Source organism: Tenrec ecaudatus, chromosome 7 (genome assembly GCF_050624435.1).
Source record: "Tenrec ecaudatus isolate mTenEca1 chromosome 7, mTenEca1.hap1, whole genome shotgun sequence".
Lineage (NCBI taxonomy): Eukaryota > Metazoa > Chordata > Mammalia > Afrosoricida > Tenrecidae > Tenrec > Tenrec ecaudatus.
In genome coordinates this window covers 118,404,901-118,416,997 of record NC_134536.1, presented here as the reverse complement: position 1 = coordinate 118,416,997, position 12,097 = coordinate 118,404,901, and the positions used below count along the sequence as shown (strand labels likewise).

The 12,097-nt window shown below is 46.9% G+C and overlaps 1 protein-coding gene across 1 annotated transcript in view; it reads left to right on the top strand.

Moving 5' to 3' along the window:
- TMEM14A (transmembrane protein 14A) overlaps positions 1–12,097 on the top strand; it is a 248,263-nt gene that overhangs the window by 196,531 nt on the left and 39,635 nt on the right. The gene's annotated exons all lie outside the window — the stretch shown is intronic.

Genomic DNA, 12,097 nt, shown 5'->3' with positions numbered 1-12,097 from the left:
GGGGGGCCACAAGCCCCACCCTGTGTCAAAAATATGTGGCACAAATGGTTGACCCCTTCCGCTTGTCATTTCCTAACTTATATATTATATACATTACATGGACGACATTTTGATGGCAGGGCCCTGCGAGCAACAGCTCCATCAGGTTGGACAGCAACTCATTGCCCTCCAAAATAGGGGTCTCCAAATTTCCCCGGAGAAAATTCAAGTCCACCCCCCACAATTATTTCTGAGGTTTGAATTGTTACCTAATCGAGTTTATTCTCAAAAGATCCAGTTACGTACTGACTCCTTGCATACTTTAAATGACTTCCAAAGGTTACTCGGGGACATTAACTGGCTCCGCCCTTACTTAAAGCTCACTACCAAAGAACTTAAGCCTTTATTTGACATTTTTGGAGGAGATACTGATCCCTCTTCCCCTCGCGCGCTCACCCCCGAGGCCCAACAAGCTTTAGCCCAGGTCGAGCGAGCCACTAACAATCAAAGCATTGGTTATTTTTCTCCAGAATTGCCGTTCAATTTTATTATTTTCCCCACCCCCCATTCTCCCACAGGGTTGCTCTGGCAGCTCAAGCCTTTATTTTGGGTCTATTTGCCCGCTTCCCCTAACTGAGTCGGAGCTCCACAATGGTCGTGGCCATGGCCAAGCCCCTGTACTAAGGCATAATCCGGCTGCTCCTACAAAAAGCCCCCCTATCACCCATCCCTCAGCATTGTTTCAGCCTACCCTCCCCGTAGGGCCCCCCTCAACCGCAGATCTTTTGTTGGCAGTAGTTAACGCCTCAGTGCACACCCTTCAAAGATCTAACCTTACCTTTTCAGATAACTGTTGGGGGTGTTACTCCTCCCTTCCCCCCTTTTATGAAGGAGTAGCTCATTTTGGCAACCCAGTATTCACCAACTCAACTACTGAGCTTCGATGGGACCCCGAGGAGCAGCAGGGCCTCACTCTCGGACAGATCTCAGGGGTGGGACTCTGTCTTCTAGGACCACGCATGTTGCCACCCAAAGAATTCGTTGATATTTGTAACCAAACCCTTGTAGTGAACGCTTCTTTTACATACGTTTCTTCTACAAATCATTCCTATTTTGCTTGCTCCTCAGGATTAACCACCTTCATAATCACTGCCACCTTTTTAAAGAATAAGGAATATTGTGTTCAAGTTTTACTTTTGCCCCATTTAACTCTCCACAGCCCCGCAGATTTTTTGCAGTTTTGGGAACAAAAAACGCCTCCCCCCTCAAGAGTCAAACGTGAGCCCCTCACTGCACTCACCTTAGCTGTGGTCCTCGGCCTCGGAGCCGCTGGGGCAGGTACTGGAATTGCTTCATTGATTACCACCAATCAACAGTACACCCAGTTAAGCGCAGCTATCCACAAAGATCTTCAAGACCTACAGGCGGGGCTTGCCAATCTCAAAGATTCAGTGAGCTCCCTCGCGGAAGTAGTCTTACAAAATAGAAGAGGGCTAGATTTGCTTTTCTTACAACAAGGTGGCCTATGTGCCGCGCTTAAGGAAGAATGCTGTTTTTATGTGGATAAGTTAGGATTGGTGGAAAATAGTTTGCAAAAGGTCAGAGATAGCTTGGAAAAAAGGAAAGAGAACAGCAGGAATCGTGGTATGAAAATTGGTTTTCTACTTCCCCTTGGCTTTCCACTTTACTCCCCAGCTTGTTGGGACCTCTTGTAGGTCTTATCCTACTTTTAACTTTCCGCCCTTGGGCCTTTAATAAGTTAACCAGTTTCGTTAAGTCACAGATTGACGCAGCCCTTCGCACAAAGCCGGTCTCCGTCCACTACCACCGGATCAACACCCGGGACGCTGATGAAGAGGAATCCTCCCAGGGCGTGTCTCGAGCTACAGAGACCCCCGGGCTGCAATTTTCCACCCTTGCCTCCACGGTCGATCCCTCTCGGTCCTGGCCGCACAGGGCCTGGAATTGGGCTAAAAGCCATTGATAGCATTGTCAGTGCATACAAACATCTGTTTTGTTCCCTCCCCTGCGGCGCGTGACGGGGGTGGCCATGGTTGCCCTCATCAGGGTGGCATATTTGACTAAATTGTAAGACCAAGAGAGGCATATTTGTCAATTGTAAGACCCCCCCGCCTTCAGTGCTGAGTTTGCAGCCAATGATGGTTAAGGACTGGGGGCTCTCTTTACCAACCCAGGACAGGCGTTGGCCGCCAAGAGGGCCTCCTAGCCGATGACGGGTACGGACTGAGTTGCGCCCTAGCCACCTAAGACAGACAGAACTCCCTGAAGGATGGTCACTGCACGCCGTACCCCCCTTTTTAATAATGTAAGGAAGGGGGAGATGTTGGGAACCGGACATAATCAGTCTGACAAAACCAACTCCATACTGTCTGCCCGGCAGCCTCAACCTTATCTTACCCTGACAAACACCAGATGGCCCACCTTTGTTTACTCCAGCACCGGACATTCCAACCGTAGATTTGTGTCTCTGCCCTGTGTGCTCTACACCCCCTCCCTTCCTTTTTTTTTACCTTCCCTTGGAATTCCTTTGTTTGCCTCACCCTTTAAAAAGAGGCTTGTGTAGCAATAAACAGAGACCTTGACAAGAATCTGCTTGGTCTCTTTCAGGCTGGATCCCCCTCGGAGCCTCTCGAATAACTGGCAGTAGCAGGTTTACCCAGTGCAATGTGCCTTTGATCTCTTGACTGCTGCCTCAGCGAGCTTTGATTGTGGATCCCACAAGACAAAATCCTGGACAACTTAAGTCTTTTCACCATTTGCCATCATCCTGTCGTGAGGATTTTGGTCTTCTTTACATTGAGTTGTAATCCACACTGAAGGCTTCAATCCTTGGTCTTCATTAGCAAGTGCCTCAAGTCCTCCCCACTTTGAACAAGCAAAGCTGTGTCACCTGCATGTCTCAGGCTGTTAATAAGCTTTCCTCTAATCTTGCTGTCACATTCTTCTTCCTATAATCCAGCTTGTCTGATGATTTGCTCAGCACACAGATTGAACAAGGGTGGTGAAAGGGCACAATCCTGACACACACCTTTTCAGATTTTAAACTATGCACTATTCCTTTGTTCTGTTCACACCACTGTCTCTTGATCCATGTTTCTTAGCTAGATGGCCGCCTGATTGTCTTCAAGCCTTTAAGACCCCTGATGCTACATCATTTGATAGCCGGGCACCATCAGCTTTGTTCACAACTTTTGCTTATGCACCCACTTTGTCCTCAGTGATCGAGTGGGGACAGGCCATGTACTTCTTCCATGTGGGTTTTGTTGTCTCTTAGCTAGATGGCTGCTTGTTTATCTTCAGGTCTTTAAGTTCACTTCAGCGGACAACACTGATGCTACAGCTCAAGAAGAGGGGAAGAGGGACTGGTCTGGTCAGAGCACACAGGAGCCAACAAGAGGGGCATAGTGGGGGGAAAAAGAAAAGAGTGATGCACATCCTGGCTCACCAAGCCCTAAGGACAATGTTCCTGCTCAGAGCAGCAATGTACAGAGACGACCACAGGGCCGGCCCCACCACTGGACACAGCATTCCTCATGGACCCATAGCACCATTGGGGACAACACTAGAGACACACAGCAGAAATTGTGCCCTCCATGAGCTTACTATGCCGAAGCCAGCCTCTGGGAGCATGCAGCAGAACAGCGGGGGAGGCAGAACAATGAAGTCCCCAGGGATAGAGGTGGTGCCAGGGCATGGCACCCCATCAGACTTGACTGGAAAGCACCCATGAAGGAAAACAAACAGACCCTGAACTATTCGTACATTTATGTGTGTATGTGTGTATGTTGTTGTTGTTGCTGTTGTAGTTATTGTTTTACTTTCTGTTGTTGCTTCATGGTACTCAGTCTTGTGATGGTACATAGCATGTCTACCTGGAAGGCATAGGCAGAATAAAGAAGCCAGAAGAGAGAACAACAGTATGACAGTTCAGGGGGGACATGGGGGTAGGGGAGACGGGGGAAAGGAAGAGGATGCTAACAAGTCCAGGAACAAGGGAATAACAAGTGATCCAAAATCAGTGTCAAGGAGGGTGTGGGAGGTCTGGCAGGGTTGGATCAAGGGCAATGTAACCAAGAGGAATTCCTAAAACCCAAATGAAGGCAGAACATGATAATGAAACAAGAAGAAAGTACAAAGAAACAGGAAAGAACTAGGAGGCAAAGGGTAGTCATAGAGATTTAAATACAGACATAAAGATGTAAATATATGTATATATGATGAGGGGGGAATAGATCTATGTACATATATTTATAGGTTTAGTATTAAGGAAACAGATGGACAGTACTCCCTCAACACAAGAACACTTTGTTCTAACAATTCGGCAGTCTGAGATGCTCACCTGCCTGGCATGATCACTGATGACAATGGGTGCACAAGCAAATGTGGTGAAGAAAGCTGAAGGTGCCCAGCTACCAAAAGATGTTTATAAACACAGACCTCACGGTGAGGGGAAGATTCCCTCAAGAGGGGCTGTTGGAGCGTATAAAATCAGAAGATGCCCACCAAGCAAAATGACCATCACGAGACAGATAATTGAGTGAAAGGAAACAAACATCACATGGAGAATAGATAGATAGATAGATAGATAGATAGATAGATAGATAGATAGATAGATAGATAGATAGATAGATAAGCAACTCCAGAGACTGCAAATTCCCACACCGGCTGTTGTCTGTTTGTAGATCCCCATCCCTGGGCATTCACTGTCTACTCTGTTCTGTCTCCCAGGAAGCTGAGCCCTGCAGACCACCGCCCTCTGGAGGAACATTGTACAAAAGAAAGCACAGGTGGTTCATCTGAGCTACCTGCTTGGGGGCTTTAGCTTCGGCAGTAGTGACTGCATCACAACAACTCCAGACCGATACTGACATTCCCAACAACGGTGGCAATTTTGTCCGTTTTCCCTTGTGTTCCTGTGTATATTTGCTTTGTCTAACTTGCAGCAAACTAAGCAACATCAGGATCAACAGAGCAAAGACTAGAATTGTCTAGGATTTTGTGTTACTCGAAACAAGTTGCTTCCACTGAAGAACTGGTGAAGCCTCTCACCACATGGATGAATCCGAAAGACATTGCACTGAGTTAAATCAGTCATTCACAAAAAGACACATATTATAAAATTATAAAAGACACCACTATAAAAAGTAAATTAAAAAGTTTACATACAGACAAAAAAAATTCTTTGATGGTTACCAAGGATGGGAAGGGGTGGTGGTGGTGTTGGCAGGTCATGAACTCGATAGTAGGCATGTACTACCTTTGGGGAAGGGAAAGAGTACACAACACGGGGAAAGTACAGCAATGGAAGAGACCAAATGGACAAGGGAGTACCCCAAAAACACTCTGGGTGGAGCAGACCTTTCCTAGTATGCATTTCTCCACACTGGGTGAGCATCGAGCAACTGCCTCTAAGGTAGTGCACCCAGTGGCGTCACCTGGGAAGGTTCTCTCTGGTCATAGTGAATTTTTTTGTACAAGCAATTTCACTCGAACCTCATTTTTTTGTGATGGCAAATTTAAAAGAACAGCATGCAGCTGTGAAATTTTGCTTCCTGCTCGGGGAAAATGCCACAGAAACTGTTGTGATGTTGAACAAAGCTTACAAGGACGGAGCTATGGGAAAAACTCATTTTTAAATGGTGAAATGTCGATTGATGACAAACCTCATTCTGCATACCCCTCAATTTCTCAAATAGGTGGAAATGTCAACTCATAGTACAGTTGGAGTTCATTCCACCAGGTCAGACTGTTAATCAAGCTTTCTATTTTGAGGTTCTGAAAAGATTGCTAACAGTGTGTGACAAAAAGGCCTGATTTCTGGCAGATGGGGGGACTGGTCTTTCCACCATGATAATGCACCTGTCTCAGTGCGCCAGTTTGGGGCAACAAACAACATGCGTCTCTTGCCCCACACCCCTGACTCACCTGACCTCACTCCCTGCACCTTCTTTTTGTTTCCATGAATGAAGAGGGGCATGAAAGGACAGCGATTTGATGATGTAGAAGAAGAGGTGAAGATAAAACCGAGGGAGGTGCTGTCAGCCATGCAAACAGGTGAGTTTGAATAATGTTTCCAAGAAAGGGATCACAGAATTGACAAATGTGTTAAGTGCAATGGAGAGTACTTCAAAGGTGATAAGGTAGTTTTTTAAACAACAAAAAATTTCTTAAATAGATAGCTTTGCCAAAAAAAATTTCAGGATCTTTTTTTGGGGGGGGGGGTAGCCCCTTGTACATAAGAGAGAAAGGCAACAAGAGTAAGTACTACCATATATACAATGCTGCGTGGTTTAAAATCCAGAGAGATGTGCATCAGGATTGTGTCCTCTCACCACACTTACTCAATCTGTGTCTACTGAGCAAATCATCGGCGAATCTGGCTTACCTGAAGAAGAATGCGCCATCAGGATTGGAGGGAGGTTTATTAACAGCCCAAGCATGCAGATGACACAACCTTGCTTGCTGGAAGTGAGGAGAACCTGGCGTGCTTAGTGATGAAGATCGCGGATTACAGCCGTCGGTACGGATTAAAACTTAGTGTCATCCATCACCACCGAACCAACAGACAACATTATGCTAATGGAGAAAAGATTAACGCTGTCAAGGAGTTCGTCTTGCTGGGATCAGCAAATGATGCTCGTTGAAGCAGCAGTCGCGAGGTCAAATGATATGTTGCACTGTGCGAACCTGCTGCATAAGGCTTTTTCAAAGTTGAGAAGCAAGGAAGTTACTTTAAGGTCAAAGGTATCCCTGACCCAAACCATGGTATTTCTAATTGCATCACATTCGTGTGAAAGCTGGACACTGGCGAAGGAAGATCTAAGAAGAATTCATGCATTTGAATTATGGTGCTGGCAACAGGATACTGGAAGTGCCGTAGACTCCCAAAAGAATCAACAAATCTGTCTCGGAAGCAGCATAGCCAGAGAGCTCCTGAGAGGCCAGGATAGCGAACCCATAAAGTACCGGTGCATACAGAAGTAGTTATGTAAGCGGAACAAGGCTGGGCGGCATATGGGAATACATCCAGGTGCAGATAGGGTTGGCAGCGGATATTCCTACAAATACGCTATAGCTTTTAACCACACATTTAAATCTAAAAATTCGATTACCCAGAAAACAAAATATTAAGTATTCAGACATGTAATTTTCTAAGTACTGTGAAATAAGATTGCCATGTTGAATGAAATATTCATTTCCTTCACTTGTTTCCATTGATATCTTCAACACCAGTTCTTCAGTTTTCCTTCCTAAATCACTGCATTCCAAAATGGCAGTGGTAGGAAATTCTGAAAGACCATGGTTGGTAAATGATTTGAACATTCATCCCCAGCGACCTATAGGTTCCCTTGTAACACGGGCTTGTGCTCCAGTGGGTTCTGCATAGACATGCTGCTTTGACGTATTTGGGAAAAGCACTATTCATGATGACCTTCTACATCTTCCAAGCTCAGACTGAGGGCCCCTCCAGGTGTGGTGAAAAGCCCTGCATATTTGCAAGGGCTGCAGACATAGATGGGAGGGTAAGTCAAAAGTTTTTGCTGTGAAACCACAGAAACATTAGTTAAACAAACTACACCCCCGCCCCCATCTCGGACTGTACACGTCTGGAGGTGGTGTTTTCATCTCTGTAAGCCTTCCCTCTGCAGAATCCGGTGTGCTTACATTTGCATCGCATCAGGATGACAGTTTGGGGCATCCTCGGGGACGTAAGCCATGTTTCGGTTCAGTGCTCTCTGAATTTGGGAAGCAGAAAGAAGCCTGCAGGGGCAAAACCGGGGCAGTAGGGCAGATGGGATGATCCTTCCCAGTGAAATTCTTGTAGGCTAGCCCTTGCTGTGTTCAAAGAACGAGCAGAATAATGGGGGACGCGGGGAATTCCTTGGCACAACCTTACTGGCATTTTCCTTCTCAATGCAGTTTCAATACTCTAAAAATCTTCAAAAGAGGGTCCCAAGATTACTCCTTTGGAATAAAAAAGAAAAGAAATTGTCACTATCCCCTTTCGAACTGACCTCTTTGTGTTGAATTGAGCTGGCCCAGCAGAGCCCCTTAGAAAGCCTTTTTTCAAGTTTCACCCAAGTGAAGTTAAGACGTGAATCACTGTAAATGACGGAGGGGGGTTGTCTGCAGTCATCCACTGATCACAGAGACAATTGTAAACACCTATTTCGTTTGAAATAAATCTATGCCTTGGCAGCAATATTTTTTAACTTACCTGCTCTAGTAGAGCGCACAGTCACGTAAACCTCTCAGCCACAACTAAGCGCCTCCAGGGTCTGAGATATTGGGCTTGAGGGCTAAAGAACATCCTGCTGGGGGCCTAATTGGTCTCGTGGAGTCCAGAAAGACAATGTTCTACATCCTCCTGGGATCAATAGCAACTGAGATCTCACAAACATGAGGCTTTTTTTACAACCATTGTTCTCTTGCCATCAGGAGTAAAGAAGAGTGGAGAAAACCAGAGAGATTCGGAAACGATTAGTCCCTGGGACTGAAGGACTGCGTGAACCACAGCAGATTAGAAGTGTCTGAGGTCAGAAGATGTCGATGGTGCCTGGCTTCCACCACCGACCACCCTGACTGGGATCACAGCAGAAGGCACCTGATAGAGTGGGAGAGAAATGTAGCGCACAGTTCCAATTCCTAGGACTACTCAGGAGAGAGCTGCAAAAAGTTTGTGGGAAAATGGAATTACTGGGAAAAATTTTTTTTCATGAATGTTTGAAGCCCCTTCATGTGATTTGATAGAATTGGTATGGTTTATCTGAAACCATCGTGCTTAATGGAGTATTGTCAGAAATCTGTTCCTCCTCTGGTTCCACCCTGTAACTCAACAATGAGCCGCTCCTGGAGATCCACTTTCAGCCACGTAACACCCAGGAGGAAAATGTGCCTGAGAACAATCAGCTATGTGAGGCCACAGGGGCAGCATTCCCCCAAAACAAAGTTCAGAAGCAGGTGAACTGGGTGAACAGAAGCAGGGAAACCCAAGGTAGAAATGGGGAAATTGCTGACACATTGCGGGATTGTCACGGAACAATTTATACATTCCTTACAGGATGGTAAACTAATGTTCTTTGTCAACATTCACCCAAGCTACAATAACACATTGAGGTCGTTAGTTTATTGTGCCCACCTGGCCGATAAACACATGTGAGGTTAATTGAAGGGCGGAGGGATAAATGGTTCCGTGAGCCTCGCCTTTCTAGTTCTTGGGGTTCTTGCTTTCTGATGGTTGGACCAGGGTGCAGCTGCCTTAGCCAGTTCTCTGCTTCAGCTGTCAAGGCTCACTTCCTGCAAGACATCCCTGAGGAGAAGCCACATGGAACTACCCTGATGCATCCCTGGGCGCTGGAGCAGCCGTGTAGAGACCCCTGCCAGCACAGAGATGTTTACACGTTCACTGATTTGGCTTTCCTCCTGCAGTTGGCATCACTGTGTGTGTTTTGTGAGATGGAGGAGGACTTTGTGGATTGGTGTTGGACATATGGGTTAATGTTGGACTTGTGGGCTTGGGCAGCCCTGGGTTGGAATGTTTTCTGGATATGCACTTACCCTTTCTATAAAACTCTCTTATATGTGAGTTTCTGTGGATTTGTTTCTCTAAAGTGCCTAGACTAACACATTATAAAAATTGGACGGAGAAAGGCATGAAGTGGGCGGCTTACAAACTTTCATAGGTGGGGGAACATATTCACAGGATTATAGGATTAAGGTGTAGGTCTTACTTAATTTCAATCATGAAGTTAAAGAAGTATGTACAGGTGCCAGGTTGGCAAGGGGTGGATTGCGGTAGTTTATTGTGCCAAGCTGGCCGATAAACACATGTGGAGTTAATTGAAGGGTGGAGGGATAAATGGCTCAGTGAGTCTTGTCTTTCTAGTTCTCGGGTCTCTTGCTCTTAGATCATCGGATCAGTGTGTGGTTGCCTTACTTGTTCTTTGCCTCAATTTTCAAGCTACACAACCTGTGCAACACTAACCCATGGATTGTGTTGCTGTAATTTGAGGTTCTTTCAAGACGACCTGCTTTGCCACACAATTGGAATTTACATCTCTTGAGCTGGGGACTGTCAGACCCTGTCATCTGGCTGACTGTTGGTGACCTGCCTTGCTGTTTGCTGCCTGTGCTCCCATAGCCTGAGTTGCTCTACAGAGGACTACCTAGCGGCCCTCAAGACTTGAAGGACTGCCAGTGCCTCACAACTGTCGCATGGGCGTGAGTTGCACTGAGCCATTTGTACTACTTTATAATTTAATTAGCTGTTTATTTCCTATGTTATCTGTCTGTATATACACATATATTAGCATTCTGGTTTTGTTTCTCCAGAGAACCCTAACACATGCATGTACTTTTTAAACAGCCCGAACCAGACCATCTGGATCCCAACCTCACACTGCCCAACTCAACGTCCCATGGACACACATCAGGAGGTGCCATTGCTCGGGGAGGACACCCACTGGAGAAGCGCAGGGCCAGTGGCTGTGAGGGAGGCCCTCAGAGTGAAGGACTGGCACCGCAGCCACCACAATGCATTCACACTGTGGCCACAGTGAGGGTGGCCAGGGCTGGCAATGGCTCCTCCCACTGTGCAGAAGGCTGCCATGAGTCAAAACTGACAGGGGGCAGCGGTCTGCGTCTGTACCCTAATGTGCTCATCAAGAGGTGATGGGGCATACCTGTCCCAGTGAACAATCAGGCCAATAGCCAAACCCAGCCAGCAAGAGAATGACTTGTCTTCCCCTTACACAGTGGAATTGCTCTGTCCTCACACTAAATATCTAGTCACTAGAACAGGAGAGAGCCCTGGTGCAGTTGTGGTTACGTGTTGGGCTGCAACCCGAGGGGTCAGAAGTTCAAAACCATCAGCCGCTCAGTGGGAGAAAGACTGGGTTTATGTTCCCGTAAAGTTCCAGGCCCAGACACCCAAAGCAGGGCGCTCTGAGTCCCCATTGACTGGATTGTAGCGGGTGAGAACAGAGGGTTAGTGAGAGGTGGGAAGTCCCTGGGATACAGGCTATACATAATAGTGTTTTTAAAAAAAAATTTAGTTTTCCCCGATTCTGAGCAGCATGGCTAGTTGTTTTCATTGGGAGGGTAATTTCTGGTATCCAGTCTATCTCATGCCCAGCAGCAGATGAGCCTGGCCTTTCTCCAGACTTGACCGAGAGCTTTGAAGCTTGGTCACACTGAGGTCAGGTGTGGAAGGGCGGAGGTTAGTTTCCAATATGGAAAGTGAGTTGTACAATGTAAGGTCACATAATCCCGAGCAGGGAAGGGGTGGTGGTGGTGGTGGTGGTGGTGGTGGTGTGTGTGTGTTGGGGGAGAGCAGTTTTTATTTGCTCCAATTCCCAGGGACACCAACCTTCTGCTACAGTCAAGGCTTCTTCAAAGAGCTAGTGCTGAGGGCCCCCTTGTGTCTGAAAGAAAGATAACCTGAAAAGTGAAGCTTGCGAAATAGGTAGAGGCCTGGGTGGCAGACCTGGGTCCACACTCGCAGGCAGTCACACTGGGCCACGGTGGTCACAATAAGCAATATGAATTTGCTGCCACCTACAGCCCTCAGTAACACAGAGCCCTGCGTGTTATCCAGCAGGTGTCCGGCTCCTCCGTGTAAGTGGAAAAATGGATGCAAACGCTCCTCCTTCTGGGTGTTCCATCTGGTGAGTCTTGCATTCAAGATCCCAGGCAGACCGGGACACCACTGGTCCAGGGGAGCCAGGTGCATCCCTGCCACCCAGCCTGTGCTCTTTCAGGCGTTGTGGTTAGAAAGGGCGAGGTGTTCATGCTACAAACCTGAGGAACCAAGCCATGAGCCGGAAGTGTGTCTGTCTGGTTGGTCTCTAAAATGCTGGGGGCACTTGTGACAGATAAGATTAGCCACTTGTAGACTAGGAGTCTGCCTCCTGACCCTCTGTCTGGTACGGAACAAGTGCACGAGTAGTTTGGGGGGCACTCAGTCCACATATGTTTGAAAGCAGTATTAATATCCTGTACTTCTTAGTTCTGAAATTAAAAAAATATTAGAAGACTGTAAATACCCACTTGGTTACCATTGCATGTGCTTGATGCATGTGCCGGGTACAACTGGGGT